The sequence below is a fragment of the Triticum dicoccoides genome, chromosome 1B (assembly GCF_002162155.2).
Source record: "Triticum dicoccoides isolate Atlit2015 ecotype Zavitan chromosome 1B, WEW_v2.0, whole genome shotgun sequence".
Classification (NCBI taxonomy): Eukaryota; Viridiplantae; Streptophyta; class Magnoliopsida; order Poales; family Poaceae; genus Triticum; species Triticum dicoccoides.
In genome coordinates this window covers 395,269,858-395,287,110 of record NC_041381.1, presented here as the reverse complement: position 1 = coordinate 395,287,110, position 17,253 = coordinate 395,269,858, and the positions used below count along the sequence as shown (strand labels likewise).

At 41.6% G+C, this 17,253-nt stretch overlaps 1 pseudogene; it reads left to right on the top strand.

The window, feature by feature from the left end:
- Nucleotides 1-407: 407 nt before the first annotated feature.
- LOC119350411 lies at nucleotides 408-14,386 on the top strand (annotated as a pseudogene).
- Nucleotides 14,387-17,253: the final 2,867 nt, after the last annotated feature.

Genomic DNA, 17,253 nt, shown 5'->3' with positions numbered 1-17,253 from the left:
CCTTGCATGCGACTGATTTACGTGCGACCATGGACCTCGTGATTCCTAGTTATCAGCCTCTCCATGTATTTAAAACAAAACAGAAGCTAGCCAACTCGCTCGTAGGGAGCTCCCCCGATGTGAACCTTCGTTAGTCGTTCGATTTGGGTCAGCGTGGTCTTTTTTCCACTGCTAGCCGTTGGATCCTCGCTGGGAATTGATGTGTCTCATCTTCACCGCGTGGTGAAATCTGAACGGGGTATGACCTGTGGGCTCGGGCTGGAGCCGATTGGCTGGGTGCCAGCTTTTCGGGTGTGGGCAGTCGCGCGGCATGCGCGCGCGAGTCGAAACCCTAGCCACCAACCTTTTTCTTCTCGAGCCCGTGCCCACTCCGCCTTGTTCTCCTCCCCGCTCACTCCTATCCCCCCATGCCGCCGCCCCCTTTCTCCCCACTCTCCTCTGCCGCCTCCTCTCATTCCTCGCGCCTCCGGCCTCCTCCCTCCTTCCTCTTCCTCCCTCCTCTCTCATTCCTCATCACGGTAGACCATCTCCCGTCACGTAGGCCCCATGGTCGCAGCCGCGTCGGGGTGGAGGCGCAGCAGGTGTTGGTGGAGCGGGGGATGTGGGCGGGCTCCCGTCGCTGCTCCATGACGGTGGCCAGTTCAATGGGTAGCGGCAGAAACCCGTGGCGAACTTGGGAGAGGAGAGGAAGGCAACGATCTAGCCCATGGCGTTCAACAGAGAGTGATGGGGACGGCGGCACTGAGCAAAGAGAGATGGCGGCGAAGGTGGCAGTGGTGCTGAGTAGAGAGAGATGATGTCGGCGGCAGCAGCAACTGGTCTCTCCTCTTCACATCATAGATGAGGGCGTGGGCTAGAGGAACGCGAGGATTGGAAACCTTTTCCTCCATAATCTTGCTGAGGTGCTCCACAACTCGACAAGGAGAGCAACCTGCATGAGGTTTGCACATTCCCTTCCCTTTTTCTGAATCTAATTTTCTTTAATTTCCTCATTTATGTGTAGGATTACTTGCTAACCTGTACCATAGCCATTTTTCAATGTTCTCATATAGAATTTTCTTTGGCGTGTGCTTTGACGTTTTTACAGGCACCTGAAGTGTGGGAAGAATAAAAAGTAATTCAATCGTTAGGTGTATTGTCCAAATGAGTCCTTCCTGTGCTACAAGGTGAGTTGAACACAATCTAGGCCTCAAGTTTCTCCTGTCCTTTATAGTGCATTGTTATTTCCGTGAGGTTCACATGTAATTTGTTCAACTATAGTACTCAGTGAGTGAGACAAGGCATTACTGCATTTTATGTCGTGGTGTTCAGCTGCAGGAATTCAGTTTGTTTCTGTTTTTTTTTAAGTCATAGATTATTTTGTGCGAGAAACAAGACAAGTAATGCTCTAACCTTGGAAGCAAGAATGGTCTAAATTTCATATAGAAAGCCGTGGAATACTTCGCATGTGTCCATTCAAATATATGGAGCTGATCTGTATTTGTTGCTTCTGTGCACACTATGTTTCATATGAATTTATAGGAGAGAAACTCTATAATGGTAATGAAGCATTGTAGATATTTACTCTATTGCTCTAGGATCGAACAGCTGGAACTGGAAGCCGTGAGAGCCGCCCGAGGAAGAGGGTGACAGCGCAGGGTGGATGCAGTGGAAGCAAGCAAAGACGCATGGTGGAAGAGGGTATGCCTATGGTCATCGCCTTCCGAGACGACACGACCGAGCGATTCCGATTTCTCTCATTCCTTGCCTCAATGACATGCTCTGCTTCTTGAGCTTGCAGGTTCTGGCCTTTCTCTTCTTCTCTTATTGGTTTGCACTCCAATCAAGCCATGGTGCATATTGCCTCGGATTTACATATTTGAGTGTGCTTTTATACATCAATTTTGATTTGTTTGTTTTTCATCTTTTTAGGGATATGAGGAGAGAGCTCTATTGTTGGCAGTGACTGCATCATTTCCATTTTTAAATTCATTCAGTACCATCTCCATAGAACGTTTTTACGAGCATCGGACCATGTGTATGTCTCCCTAGGATGAAAGTTGTTAACTTCAGTCAAAACCATCAGTTTGTATGTGTATCCTGCCCTTGGGGTCTCTTTGTTTCCTGGATTAGGAGCGATGCTTATGTCACCTAGCATAGAAGTTGGTAACTTCAGTAGGTACTAACTTGGCTGGACCTATGTAACTTGTTCTGTTGTTGCATCCTGTTGTCAAATTGTTGTCTTGTCTGTCAGTTTTGTTAGTTTATTATCTACTCCAGTCTCTAATATGTCTTGTTTGTCAATTTTTTAGTTTATCCAGTCTCTGATATGTCTTGTTTGTTAGTTTATCCAGTCTCTAACATGTGTTGTCATGTTTGTCTTTTCTATTCGGTAACTGATATGTCTCCAACGTATCTACTTTTCCAAACACTTTTGCCCTTGTTTTGGACTCTAACTTGCATGATTTGAATGAAACTAACCCGGACTGACGTTATTTTCAACAGAACTGCCATGATGTTGTTTTATGTGTAGAAAAGAAAAGTTCTCGGAATGTCCTAGAAATCCACGGAGGCACTTTTTGGAATTAATAAGAATTTTTGGTGAAAGAATTAATGCCAGGGGGCCCACAGCCTGTCCACGAGACAGGGGGGTGCCCCCCCTAGGGCGCGGCCTCCTATCTTGTGGCCCCCCTGGACCTACTCCGACCTCAACTCCAACTCCATATATTCTGTCTCGGGGAGAAAAAAATCGGAGAGAAAGTTTCATCGCGTTTTACGACACGGAGCTGCCGCCAAGCCCTAATCTCTCTCGGGAGGGCTGATCTGGAGTCCGTTCGGGGCTCCAGAGAGGGGGGTTCATCGCCGTCGTCATCATCAACCATCCTCCATCACCAATTTCATGATGCTCACTGCCGTGCGTGAGTAACTCCATCGTAGGCTTGCCGGATGGTGATGGGTTGGATGAGATTTACCATGTAATCAAGTTAGTTTTGTTGGGGTTTGATCCCTAGTATCCACTATGTTCTGAGATTGATGTTGCTATGACTTTGCTATGCTTAATGCTTGTCACTAGGGCCCGAGTGACATGATTTCAGATCTGAACCTATTATGTTTTCATGAATATATGTGTGTTCTTGATCCTATCTTGCAATTCTATAGTCACCTATTATGTGTTATGACCCGACAACCCCGAAGTGATAATAATCGGGATACTTCTCGGTGATGACCGTAGTTTGAGGAGTTCATGTATTCACTATGTGTTAATGCTTTGGTCCGGTTCTCTATTAAATGGAGGCCTTAATATCCATTAGTTTCCATTAGGACCCCGCTGCAACGGGAGGGTAGGACAAAAGATGGCATACAAGTTCTTTTCCATAAGCATGTATGACTATTTACGGAATACATGCCAACATTACATTGATGGATTGGAGCTAGTTCTATATCACCCTACGTTATAACTATTGCATGAGGAATCGCATCCGACATAACTATCCATCACTGATCCATTGCCTACGAGCTTTGTTCTTCGCTTATTTACTTTTCCGTTGCTACTGTTACAACTACTACAAAAACCCAAAAACATTTATCTTTACTGTTGCTACCGTTACCTTTATTATCATACCACTTTTGCTACTAAATACTTTGCTGCAGATACTAAGTTATCCAGGTGTGGTTGAATTGACAACTCAACTGCTAATACTCAAGAATATTCTTTGGCTCCCCTTGTGTCGAATCAATAAATTTGGGTTGTACTTCACCCTCGAAAGCTGTTGCGATCCCCTACACTTGTGGGTTATCAAGACTAATTTATGGCGCCGTTGCCGGGGAGCATAGCTCTATTCTCTGAGTCACTTGGGATTTATATCTGTTGATCACTATGAAGAACTTGAAAGACGCTAAGACCAAGATTTTTCCCTCAACTACGAGGGGAGGTAAGGAACTGCCATCTAGCTCTGCACTAGATTTTCCTTCCGTTATTAGTAGGCTTGCGACACCTAAACCTGCTACTGCTATGAATTCTGATATGTCACATGTTATTGATGATGCCACTTCTGCTATGCATGATGAAACTACTTCTGTGCATGATACTACTTTGCCATTAGGTGAATTTCTAGATGAACAACTTGCTAGAGTTAGGGGGAATGAAAATATTGAAGAACCTATTATTGATGATAGTGATGATGAACGTTCCCCCAATGATTATGTATTACCTGTTGTTCCTAAGGGTTATGTTATGAATGAAGCAGCTGCTATGGAAATTCTTGCTTGCAATGATAGAAATGATCTTAAGAAATTATTAGCTAAATGGAAGCAGCAGTCTCTTAATGCTAGAAGGAAACTCGACCCTGCTTTTGCTACTTCACCTATCTGTATTACTGATAAGGATTATGAATTCTCTATTGATCCTGCTATTATTACTTTAGTTGAATCTGATCCTTTTTATGGCCTTGAATCTGAAACTGTTGTGGCACATCTTACCAAGTTGAATGATATAGCCACCCTGTTTACTCATGATGAGAAGTCTCGTTATTTATATATCCTTAAGATATTTCCGTTCTCATTAAAGGGTGATGCTAAGACTTGGTATAATTCTCTTGCTCCTGGTTGTGTGCGTAGTCCCCAGGATATGATTTATTACTTCTCTGCTAAATATTTCCCTGCTCATAAGAAACAAGCTGCCTTGCGGGAAATATATAATTTTGTGCAAATCAAAGAAGAGAGTCTCCCACAAGCTTGGGGGAGGCTTCTCCGGTTAGTTAATGCTTTGCCTGATCATCCTCTTAAGAAAAATGAAATACTTGATATCTTTTATAATGGACTAACCGATGCTTCCAAGGACCACTTGGATAGTTGTGCTAGTTGTGTTTTCAGGGAAAGAACAGTCGACGAAGCTGAAATATTATTGAATAATATGTTGACTAATGAAAATAATTGGACTCTTCCCGAGCCAGTTCCTGAAGTAATTCCTGAACCAATTGAGCCAGCTCCTGAGCCTATTCCTAAACCCACTCCTAAGAAGAGAGGTGTTTTATTTCTCAGTCCTGAAGATATGCAAGAGGCAAAGAAATAAATGAAATAAAAAGGTATTAAAGCTGAAGATGTTAAGAATTTACCACCTATTGAAGAAATACATGGTCTTAATTTACCGCCTGAAGAACCACATTGTCTTGATAACCCGACACGGGTAGTAAAGGTAAATTCTCTCTATAGATATGATAGAGTTGAAATACCCTCTATTAAATTTCATAGCCCATGTTTAGATGAATTTAATGACTTTATGGCTAGACAAGAAAGTTTTAATGCTTATGTTGGTAGAGAGTTAAAGAATAATGCTTTCGAGATAGGACGCGTAGGTGATAATCTGGCTAGAGTTAAAGATGAACTTCACCGCGTTAGCAAGTATGCTTCTATGGTTGCTACTCAAGCTGAGCAAGTACTCAAAGCTCAAAATGATTTGCTTGAGGAATTAAATAATAAAAATGACTTTGCCATTATAGTGGCTACTAGAACTGGTAGAATGACCCAGGAACCTTTGTATCCTGAAGGCCACCCTAAGAGAATCGAGCAAGATTCTCAGAGAAATAATTTAGAGGCACCTAGTTCTTCTAAAAAGAAGAAGAAGAAAGACGATAGAACCTTGCATGCTTCTAATGAACCTACTATAGACACATCTGAGAATCCCAATGATATTTCTATCTCTGATGCTGAAACACAATCAGGTGATGAACATGAACCTAGAGATAATGTTAATGATAATGTTCATGTTAATGCTCAACCTAGCAAAAACAATGATGTAGAGATTGAACCTGCTGTTGATCTTGATAACCCACAATCAAAGAATCAACGTTATGATAAGAGAGATTTTGTTGCTAGGAAGCACGACAAAGAAAGAGAACCATGGGTTCAGAAACCCATGCCCCTTCCTCCTAAACCATCCAAGTCAAAGGATGATGAGGATTTTGAGCGCTTTGCTGAAATGATTAGACCTATTTTCTTACGTATGCGCTTAACTGATATGCTTAAAGTAAATCCTTATGCTAAGTATATGAAGGATATCATCACAAATAAAAGAAAGATACCGGAAGCTGAAATTTCCACCATGCTTGCTAATTACACTTTTAAGGGTGGAATACCAAAGAAACTTGGAGATCCGGGTGTTCCAACTATACCATGCTCCATTAAAAGAAATTATGTCAGGACTGCTTTATTTGATCTTGGAGCCGGTGTTAGTGTTATGCCTCTCTCTTTATATCGTAGACTTGAATTGAATAAGTTGACACCTACTGAAATATCTTTGCAAATGGCTGATAAATCAACTGCTATACCTGTCGGCATTTGTGAGGATGTGCCTGTTGTGGTTGCAAATGTCACTATATTAACGGACTTTGTTATTCTTGATATTCCCGAGGACGATAGTATGTCTATTATCCTTGGTAGACCTTTCCTTAATACTGCCGGGGCTGTTATTGATTGCAATAAAGGCAATGTCACTTTTCATGTTAATGGTAATGAGCATATGTTACACTTTCCGAGGAAACAATCTCAAGTTCATAGCATCAATCCTATTGAAAAAGTTCCAACTATCATTTTTGGAGGTTTTGAATTTCCTCTCCCTACTGTCAAGAAAAAGTATGATATTCTTATTGTTGGGGATTTTCATATCCCCGTTGAGGTAACTTAGTGTTATTCGAAATTTCTCTGGTTCCGTGTTATTCGGAATGAGTTTGTTAACAAGACTTGATCAACCTTGTTAGCGGGTTCATTTTGATGATCACGAGATGGATGAAACTAGAAGGCACAACCTTCTGTACCCTCTTTTTACTTTCTGTTATTTAGAATAAATAAAGCTAAAATAGTATTATCCGTCTGTTTTCTGAATTATCCGTGCATTAAAAAATAGTCCGAAAAATAAAAGTGCTCCAAATGCCCTGCAAATTTAGTATGATTTTTTCTAGAATATTTGAGGATTTTAGGCACTAAAAACATTGCAGGAGGGGCAAGCACCAGGCCACGAGATAGGAGGGCGCGCCCCCCTGTAGGGCGCGCCCCCCTGTCTCGTGGGCCCCTGGTGGCTCCCCTCCACTTGTGCCAGCTCCCACACACTTCATCTTCTACCCAAAAAAATCACCATCCAGCTCAAGCACGAGTTCTAGCTCGTTTTGCTATGATTTTCGATCTCTTAGCTCAAAGCTTCATTCACAAAACTGCTTTGGGAGATTGTTTCTTGGTATGTGACTCCTCCATTGGTCCAATTAGTTTTTGTTCTAGTGCTTTATTCATTGCAAATTTTTGCTGCTTAGGTGACCATGTTCTTGAGCTTGCATGTTAAATTTTTGAGGTCCCAAGCAATTCCAATGCATGATATGGGATCTAGGCACTTGTAGGAGTAGTTTCTTTCAATCTTGTTTAGTTTTATCCACTTTTATTTTGAAGTTACTAAAATTTCAGAAATTTTCAGAAAATGTTAAGGACGCTCTTTAAAGGCTCTTCTAGCCAAAGCTCTGAGGAGAAACAAGCCAAAGATAAGGAAAAAGCCAAGTATAATCTTCCTCGCTTAGCGGAAGTACGACCGTGTGAATGGCCATGTGATGATTTCTTGAAAGATGCCGGAATTCATGATGACTTTCATGCTTTAATCGAGACCGCGGGCCTCACGGGTTTCATCAACGACCGAATCGATCAATATCTCTTACTCACCAATACTTTTGTGCAAAACTTTTATTTTTATCCTAAGAAGTCACCGCCTACAATATCATTTCACTTATATGATGAGTTCAAATAAATGTCTTTACGTCATTTTTGGGCGGTATGTAGGATACCTTATGAGGGAGAATTAGATGAACCCCGTCGTGAAGATGTGGGTGGCTTTGTTAATACTATTGCTGTAGAGGAGCCAAAGAAGGGCTCCGAGGCGAAGGTCTCTAGCATACACTTTCCTGTTTTACGCTACTTTGCCATATTTGCTAGTAGATGCTTGATTGGTCGTGGAAATAGTGGAAATTTGAGCGTTCCAGATATTATTATTCTTCAACATGCTTTGCTGGGAGACAATACTTTTAATATGGGTGTCATCGTTGCTAAACGACTAGCCCTGAATCATACAAAAGGCCCCATATTTGGAGGTATCTATGCTGCACGTCTTGCTAGACATTTTTAGATACCCATTAGGCACCGTGAGGAAAAGGAGACAATATTGCCTCTTCACATTTTAGATTACAAGAGCATGGTAGCACATAAGTTTATTGTTGACAACGAAGATAGGATGCTCTTGTATAAACTTAGATTCAATAAGAAACACTTTGAGATTATTATTTTGCATGCGCCTCTGTTGTTTGATTTGCTTGCAGAAAAATTTCTCGTCACACCGGAAGTGGTGAACAATCATCGAGCCCAAGCTTTTACTCCAGAACCTGAACTGGACCCTTATCGTGCATCATCTGTCCAGTGGGATCCGGAGATGACCAGCCAGTGGTATCTTGATTACACCTCTCATTACACCGGGGAGAGTAGCGGCGGTCCTTGGTATTAAACCAACTTAGGCCAAAAGCCTAAGCTTGGGGGAGTACGTATTTCCCACCGACTTTACATTCATGTTCACACACTAGTAGTCGGTGCTCATACTCTTTCATTGTATTATTCATGCTAGTTTAAATTCCTTTTTCTAGTTTTCTTCTTGTGTGTTTGATAAACCTTAAGAAAAACCAAAAAAAATAGTTGGTTGAATTTCCTTGCCTGTAGTAGGAATTAAAATGAAAACCCAAAAAGATTTCTAGTTCTTCTTCTTACTTGTTGGGAGCTTTCCCGTGTAAATAGCTTTATTTTCTTTTCTTTCCTTTGCGGGTCGAGAAGACCATATTGAAAATGCTTAGTGGCTCTTACATGCATGATTGTCTATTTAATTTAGAGCCCATATTACTTGTCTTCTCTTTTGAGTTGAATGCTTGCAGATTCCAGCTTAGTCCAATGCACATGCACTCTTATTATTATACACATCGTTCGGTCGTGCGAGTGAAAGGAAATAATGACGATATATGATGGACTTATTGGGATGAGAAAAGCTGGTATGAACTCGACCTCTCTTGTTTTTGTAAATATGATGATTCATCGTTCCCGAGTCAGCTATTATGAAGTAAACATATTTGCAATGACATTTAGAGATTATAGTTACTTGTGCCATGCTTGATTAGCTATGAGTTATAATGGTTTACCTTGCGTGCCAACATGCTATTAGAATGATTATGATGTGGTATGATGGGATGGTATCCTCCTTTGAATGTATTAAGTGACTCGACTTGGCACATGTTCACGCATGTAGTTGAATAAAATCAACATAGCCTTCACGATATTTATGTTCATGGTGGATTATATCCTACTCATGCTTGTATTCGGTGTGAATTAATTTTAATGCATGCTTACGACTGTTGTCGCTCTCTCAGTTGGCCGCTTCCCAGTCTTTTGCTAGCCTTCATTTGTACTAAGCGGGAATACTGCTTGTGCATCCAAACTCCTTAAACCCCAAAGTCGTTCCATATGAGTCCACTATACCTACCTATATGCGGTATCTACCTGCCGTTCCAAGTAAATTTGTATGTGCCAAACTCCAAACCTTCAAATGAAATTCTGTTTTGTATGCTCGAGCAGCTCATGTTACAACTAGGGCTGCCTATATCTTCCAAGCTAGGTGGGTTATTCTCAAAGGAGTGGACTCCGCTCCTCATTCACGAGAAAGGGCCGGTAACCGGGATGTCCAGTCCCATGATCCAAAAAGATCAAAGCAAATCAAAATAATTAAACAAAACTCCCCCAGGGTTGTTGTATGTTGGACGCACTCGTTGTTTCGAGCAAGCCATGGATTGATGCTTGTTGGTGGTTGGGGAGTATAAACCTTTACCATTCTGTTTGGGAACTGCCTATATTGCATGTAGTATGGAAGATACAGCCATCTCTTAGGTGTTGCATTGACAACAAAAGTATACCGCTCAAAATGGTATTCAATCTCTATTTTAAAATCGAGCTCTGGCACCTCTACAAATCCCCGCTTCCCTCTGCGAAGGGCCTATCTATTTACTTTTATGTTGAGTCATCATCCTTCTCATTAAAAGCACCCTTTGGAGAGCACACTGTCATTTGCATGTATTATTATTGGTTTATATTGGGTATGACATGACGGGATCTCTTTTACCATGAATTACAATGTTTAGTCAGTCTTTGATCTTTAAAGGTGCTCTGCATTTATGTTTTGCGGTCTCAGAAAGGGCTAGCGAGATACCATTTTGTTATATTATGTTATAATTATTTTGAGAAAGTGTTGTCATCCGAGTTTTATTATTATGGCTCGCTAGCTGATTATGCTATTGATATGAGTGATTGTGAGAGCTAAGTATTATTGTGAGTATGGTTAGCTCGTAATATTTGCTGAAACTTGAATGCTGGCTTTTCATGTTTACAACAACAAGAGCAAACAGAGTTTGTAAAAGTTTTTCTTTATCACTTTCAGTTTATCAACTGAATTGCTTGAGGACAAGCAAAGGTTTAAGCTTGGGGGAGTTGATACGTCTCCAACGTATCTACTTTTCCAAACACGTTTGCCCTTGTTTTGGACTCTAACTTGCATGATTTGAATGAAACTAACCCAGACTGACGCTGTTTTCAGCAGAACTGCCATGATGTTGTTTTATGTGTAGAAAAGAAAAGTTCTCGGAATGTCCTGGAAATCCACGGAGGCACTTTTTGGAATTAATAAGAATTTTTGGCGAAAGAATTAATGCCAGGGGGCCCACAACATGTCCACGAGACAGGGGGGCGCCCCCCCCCCTAGGGCGCGGCCTCCTATCTCGTGTGCCCCTGGACCTCCTCCGACCTCAACTCCAACTCCATATATTCCGTCTCGGGGAGAAAAAAATCAAAGAGAAAGTTTCATCGCATTTTACGACACAGAGCCGCCGCCAAGCCCTAATCTCTCTCGGGAGGGCTGATTTGGAGTCCGTTCGGGGCTCCGGAGAGGAGGATTCGTCACCGTCGTCATCATCAACCATCCCCCATCACCAATTTCATGATGCTCACCGCCGTGCATGAGTAATTCCATCATAGGCTTGCTGGACGGTGATGGGTTGGATGAGATTTACCATGTAATCAAGTTAGTTTTGTTGGGGTTTGATCCCTAGTATCCACTATGTTCTGAGATTGATGTTGCTATGACTTTGCTATGCTTAATGCTTGTCACTAGGGCCCGAGTGCCATGATTTCAGATCTGAACCTATTATGTTTTCATGAATATATGTGTGTTTTTGATCCTATCTTGCAAGTCTATAGTCACCTATTATGTGTTATGATCTGACAACCCCGAAGTGACAATAATCGGGATACTTCTCGATGATGACCGTAGTTTGAGGAGTTCATGTATTCACTATGTGTTAATGCCTTGGTCTGGTTATCTATTAAAAGGAGGCCTTAATATCCCTTAGTTTCCATTAGGACCCCGTTGCAACGGGAGGGTAGGACAAAAGATGTCATACAAGTTCTTTTCCATAAGCACGTATTACTATTTACAGAATACATGCCTACATTACATTGATGAATTGGAGCTAGTTCTATATCACCCTACGTTATAACTAATGCATGAGGAATCGCATCCGGCATAATTATCTATCACTGATCCATTGCCTACGAGTTTTTCATATATTGTTCTTCGCTTATTTACTTTTCCGTTGCTACTGTTACAACTACTACAAAAACCCAAAAATATTTATCTTTACTGTTGCTACCGTTACCTTTATTATCATACCACTTTTGCTACTAAATACTTTGCTGCAGATACTAAGTTATCCAGGTGTGGTTGAATTGACAACTCAACTGCTAATACTCAAGAATATTCTTTGGCTCCCCTTGTGTCGAATCAATAAATTTGGGTTGTACTTCACCCTCGAAAGCTGTTGCGATCCCCTACACTTGTGGGTTATCAGTAACTAGAACTTGTGGAGCAGAGAAAAGTACCCGGAGTCACGTTCTCATCAAACCAATAGGTATGCTGCTTTGATCACTCCTGTAAACAAAAGCATGATTTATAATTGAGATGGGTCCCTTACGTTTTTCTCTGGAAAAGTCAGCAGGAATAACTGTTTGTGTTTTAGCAGGAAGCAATAATCTTCCCTGTAATGAATATTCACTCTTGGCGTGGCAAAACCCCAAGGGAGATGCGCCATCAGTGGCATCGATTCTACGGTGTGTAACCGTTCTATATATGGTTGTTCTATCTATTATAGAGCATGTGAGCTATGACTAAGAGTTTCAGCCAACCTTTTGACCGTTTTGCCTTATCATTCTAATAGTTGGTTTCATGGTGGCCGCTATTGAACCATTGTCCTTGTGTTGGTTGATGGTATCACTCTCCGTGGATGTGATCTCATTTAAACTGACTCTAGGTGTTGTTGAACAGTTTCGTACTAAGGGTTCCAGCAGACCTTTGGACCATTTTGCCTTATCATTCTAATAGTTGGTTTCTCAGTGGCTGCTATTGAACCATTGTCTTGCTGTTGGTTGATGGTACCACTCTCTTAGGATGTGATCTCACCTAAACTGACTCTAGGTATTGTTAAACAGTTTTGTAGTGGATAGTTTTTTCCATGTCCTTTCTGATTTATCAGTCTTCAAGTCTCAGGGTCTAGAAGTCAGGTTTCATCTAGTTTTTTTTGTCATGTTACTAAACTCATTTAGGATTAGGATCAGATTAGTAGATTTAACATGGTATCATTTTCTATGGAGATGGTATGTCTGCAAGGAAGTCTATATGTCCCATTGTTGTACATCTGTTCCTATGGGGATGGTCTGTTCGTATACATTTACTAACAGTTTAGTCATTGGACAAAACTTTTCTGTGGAGATGGTCTGTTTAGGTGCTTCAATTGTTTTGTGTTCTTTCTTGATTGTACCTTTTTCTTATATTGGGTGAAAAAAATCCGAAGAGAATATAAGGTACTAATTGTTGCTCTGCTCTTTGTTCTACAGGGAAAAGCAACCTCGGAGATCACGTGATGGGCCTAATTCAGTCTATGAAATGATCAGGCGATGGAAAGAAGTGAACGAACAACTGGAGCATGATCAATAGGGTGCAGAGAGGGCGAGGAAGCCACCTGCAAAGGGTTCAAAGAAGGGCTGTATGCAGGGGAAAGGAGGACATGAGAATACACAATTTGGATTCCGTGGTGTAAGGCAATGTACTTGGGGGAAGCGGGTTGCTGAAATTCAGGAGCCAAATCGGGTGAGCAGACTCTGGTTGGGAACGTTCCCCACTGCTGAGGATGATGCCCGTGCTTATGACGAGGCAGCCAGAGCAATGTATGGCACACTGGCTCGTACCAACTTCCCTGCTCTACCAGCGGCAACTGAAGGTGTTGTACGTGGTGCTTCAGCATCATGCGAGCCTACTACAACATCCACCAACCACTAGGATGTTGCTTCTTCCTTGCCGCGACAAGCTCAAGGTCCTGAGATTTACTCCCAGCCAGATGTGCTTGAGTCCACCGAATCAGTTGTGCTGGAGTCCGTCGAGCATTGTAACCAACCACTCGTAATGATAGTTAGTTTTAGCAGGAATTAGTGGTTCGTCGCAATTTTTCTAGGTTCAACAATATAGAAGGCAGTCAAGTTCCATCCTCTAATTTCTTGAGATTTTTATAGGAACTACTAGGATGCATACCTAAAGGACTGCATCTACTGGTTCAGGTCAAAATTGATCTCATTTAGTTTATGCATTCCATTTTTGCGTTTGGGTTGCAATTTTTCTAGCTCCAAATAATTGTTGCATAAGGGAGCAGCAGGCAGAAGAAACTGAAGCAAGATTTGCTTAGCTGAAGCGTCTTCCACTAACAATAAGTCTGCACAGCAGCCTGACAGATTAGTTCTTGCAACTAAAAACACAAGTCTTTCAGCTGCTCACCATTCGCTGGTAAAAAAGCATAGTGATTTTCCTTTAGAAATACCCAACTGAAGAATACCTTAGTTGAATCAATCAGTAGTGAGTTGTATTACTAGAGATGTACTTAGTAAAATGCACTTAGGTATGACACTCTACATGGTTACCTTCTTTAGCCCCAGTTATTGATATCATATTGAGATACACTCTGCCAAGCAGAATGTGTGTTTTTATATACTTCCAGATTCTAATTTACCGTTCTTGATTTTGGCGGGGATATTCTTTCATTAATTAGTTAGCTGTCAATACTCACCAATTTTTGAATATTTTCCATGGCTGAATTTAGTCCGAGAAATTCTGATCAAGCCATGATGCATATTGCCTCAGATTCGCTTATTTGAGTGTGCCTTTATACATAAATTTTTATTTGTTTGTTTTTCATTTTTTTAGGGATATGAGGAGAGCTCTATTGTTGGCAGTGACTGCAAACATTGACTCCTCTTCGCTGGACGGGGAAAACAAAAATAATAATCTAGCAGGCAGTAAAATTACATGGTTGATCTCGGTTTTGTACATGTTAGGTGAGCATTATGAGTTCTACTTCCCATAAGGGAGTGTATTTTAGTGCTGCAGATTGTTTCTATTTTATAGCAAGAAGCCAAATCATGTTGTGCATTGTAAATCATGAAAAACTTGTGGTTTATTGTCACTTCTATATCTGTTATAAACTTTTGTTCCTGGTGTGGTACCTGTCAATCTTGGTTTACCCTTCCATTGCAGTAGACCAGTATGTCCTTGTTTCTTGAATTGATTCCTCATTTCATGTCTGCACCTCTATTACAGTAGAATAACATGTTATAAACATGGCGCTCGACATTGTTTGTCCATTCCCCTTGAGAAGAGAAGAGATGTCTGTAGAGAGTGGCTCCATCACCAAAGAGATATGGCAAATGTTTTGCAAGGCATTGTTTGTTCAGCTCCTTTCGAAAATGAAGGAATTACAGTGGATCTGACCTATAAAGGGGTTGTGAAGGACAAAATGCTATGGATCCAGAGTGGAAGGGGAAAGTTACCAACAACGTATCAAGGACAAACCATGACATGAATTCGTAAGTTCCAGCTTAGCAAAATTATAGAGAGAATGCCCGCATTTCAAAAACTATATTAAATAGTTTGAAGCCATGTTTCTTTCAATTTTCATTATTACAAGGATCCTTATTATTGCCAATTTGTCAAGCATTTATTGTCAAATAACTCTTGGTTTGAAATGAGACCCAAGCGGTAAAGTTATTATACATCTTATTATTATAGAGAACAAGCCTCTATTCTTATTGTGGACAGAATGCCTCCATTTTTATTAAGGGGGGTTATATTTGTTACCATATGTGCTTGCTCGCAACTAAACCATGGATTTTCTTTTGAATATGTTTTTTTCAAACTTAGATTTCTCATCATGATAACCATATTTTCAACTAATAACATGTTATACATTTTTTTTCAAACTTGAATTTCGCAGCGTGATAACCACATTTTCAATATAGCATGGTTTAACACATGAGATTTCTACTATCAATATTGAATAGGTTCTTGCACAATTAAATTATTTTCATCGACAACATGGTTTTAGTGGGTCTTTGCGCCATTTGGTGCAACGGGTCAACTAGTAGTCCTTTAGCAATGATTCTTGTTTGTTGACCACGCAGCGCCGAGCATAGCAACGCGGTGGATGATGGCGAGGCCTCGGAAGGGAATGACCCGGAGATGAGGAAGATGCGGCAGTGGAGCCGCAGCCTGAGAGGAGTATGACGTACGAGGGTTGACTAGTTCAGTGCATCCTGGGGCTGCAGTCGGTGGAGAATAATAGGAGGGGTGGAGGGATGGCATGGGTGGCGATGGAGTAGCGCTTCGCAGCGAGGCGTGCGAAGCAGTACCGTTGGCTGCCGGAGGCGGGAGCATGAGGTCCCGCCAGCGCTGGAGGAAGAAGATGGGAGATTGAAAATGCATGCCGGCGGCCGTTGGATGTACATCCAACGACTACATATGTTAGAATCATTTTGTTGACTAATTTGACAACGCCTTCCATAGGCAACCTAATGGCCCACATGTCAGACCCCTTGCGTGCAAAGATTTAGCTGGTGGGTCCTAGCTGTTAGGGCGAGGATATTTTTTTGCCCATAATAAGGAGGCACTTCCTTGCGTGAGAAGATTTAGCTGCTGAGTCCCAGCTGTCCGGGAGAGAAATCAGTTTCTCCATGTAATAAGGACACACTTCCTTGCATGCGAAGATGTAGCTGGTGGGTCCAAGCTATCAGGGGGAGGAATAATGTTTTTCTCGCGTAATAAGTAGCCAGTTGCATGTGTACGTCCATGAATAGGTGCGTCCCCACTGTCAGCCTCTCCACGTATTGTCCTCCTTCAATGACTCTTGTTTGTTGACCACGTTGACTATGTAGTGTCGAGCGCGCTAAGGTGGTGGACAACGGCAAGGCCCAGGACGGGAACGAGCCAGAGATGGGTAGACGCGGCAGTGGAGTCACAGACGAAGGGGAGTACGAGGGTTAACTGGCTCTGGTGCGGCATGGGGCTGCAGTCGGTGGAGAATAACAGGAGGTGTGGAGGACTGGAGGGATAGCCTGGCCGACGGTGGGGTAGCGCTTCGCAGCGATGCATGCTAAGCAGAGCCGCTAGCCGTCGGAGGCCAGAGCAGGTGGTCCCGGTAGCGTTGGAGGAAGAAGACGATAGATTGAAGATGCATGCCGGCCGTTGGATAGAAATCCAATGGCTGTGGATGTCAGAATCATTTATTGACTAAGTTGACAACGCCTTGCGTAGGCTTTGACCTATTGGCCCACATGTCAGCGTGCAAAAATTCGGAACATATTTAACCCTTTTTTAGAGAGAGAAACATATTTAAGCCTTTTTAGAGAGAGAAACATATTTAACCCATGTTTTCTAGAATTTGCAGTCAATTTGATGGGCTGGGTGAACAAATAATGTAGTGTCAACGCGGCCCATTAAATTTATTTTCTGAAAAATCACAGCAGATGTGCACATTCTTGAAATACATGAATTTGCTGGGCTCGTTGTAAATATAATGATAGGTTAGACGGTGCAATTAGTATCAAAAAATAAACGAGAGCTAGACATTTTATTATATATAAAGCTAGCTAGCGAGTTATTGCTCAAAAGAAAAAATAGTGTGTTATTATCACATAAGTCCTTAAATCTTCGCAACTTTTCTGCGCAATTACCAGGATTTTTGTTGCCTAAACCATGATTTCCTTCCAACTTCTGTTAAACATTTATTTTTATAAGTTGATAAGACGTTGGGTGTTTTTATAACGTATATATATATATACACG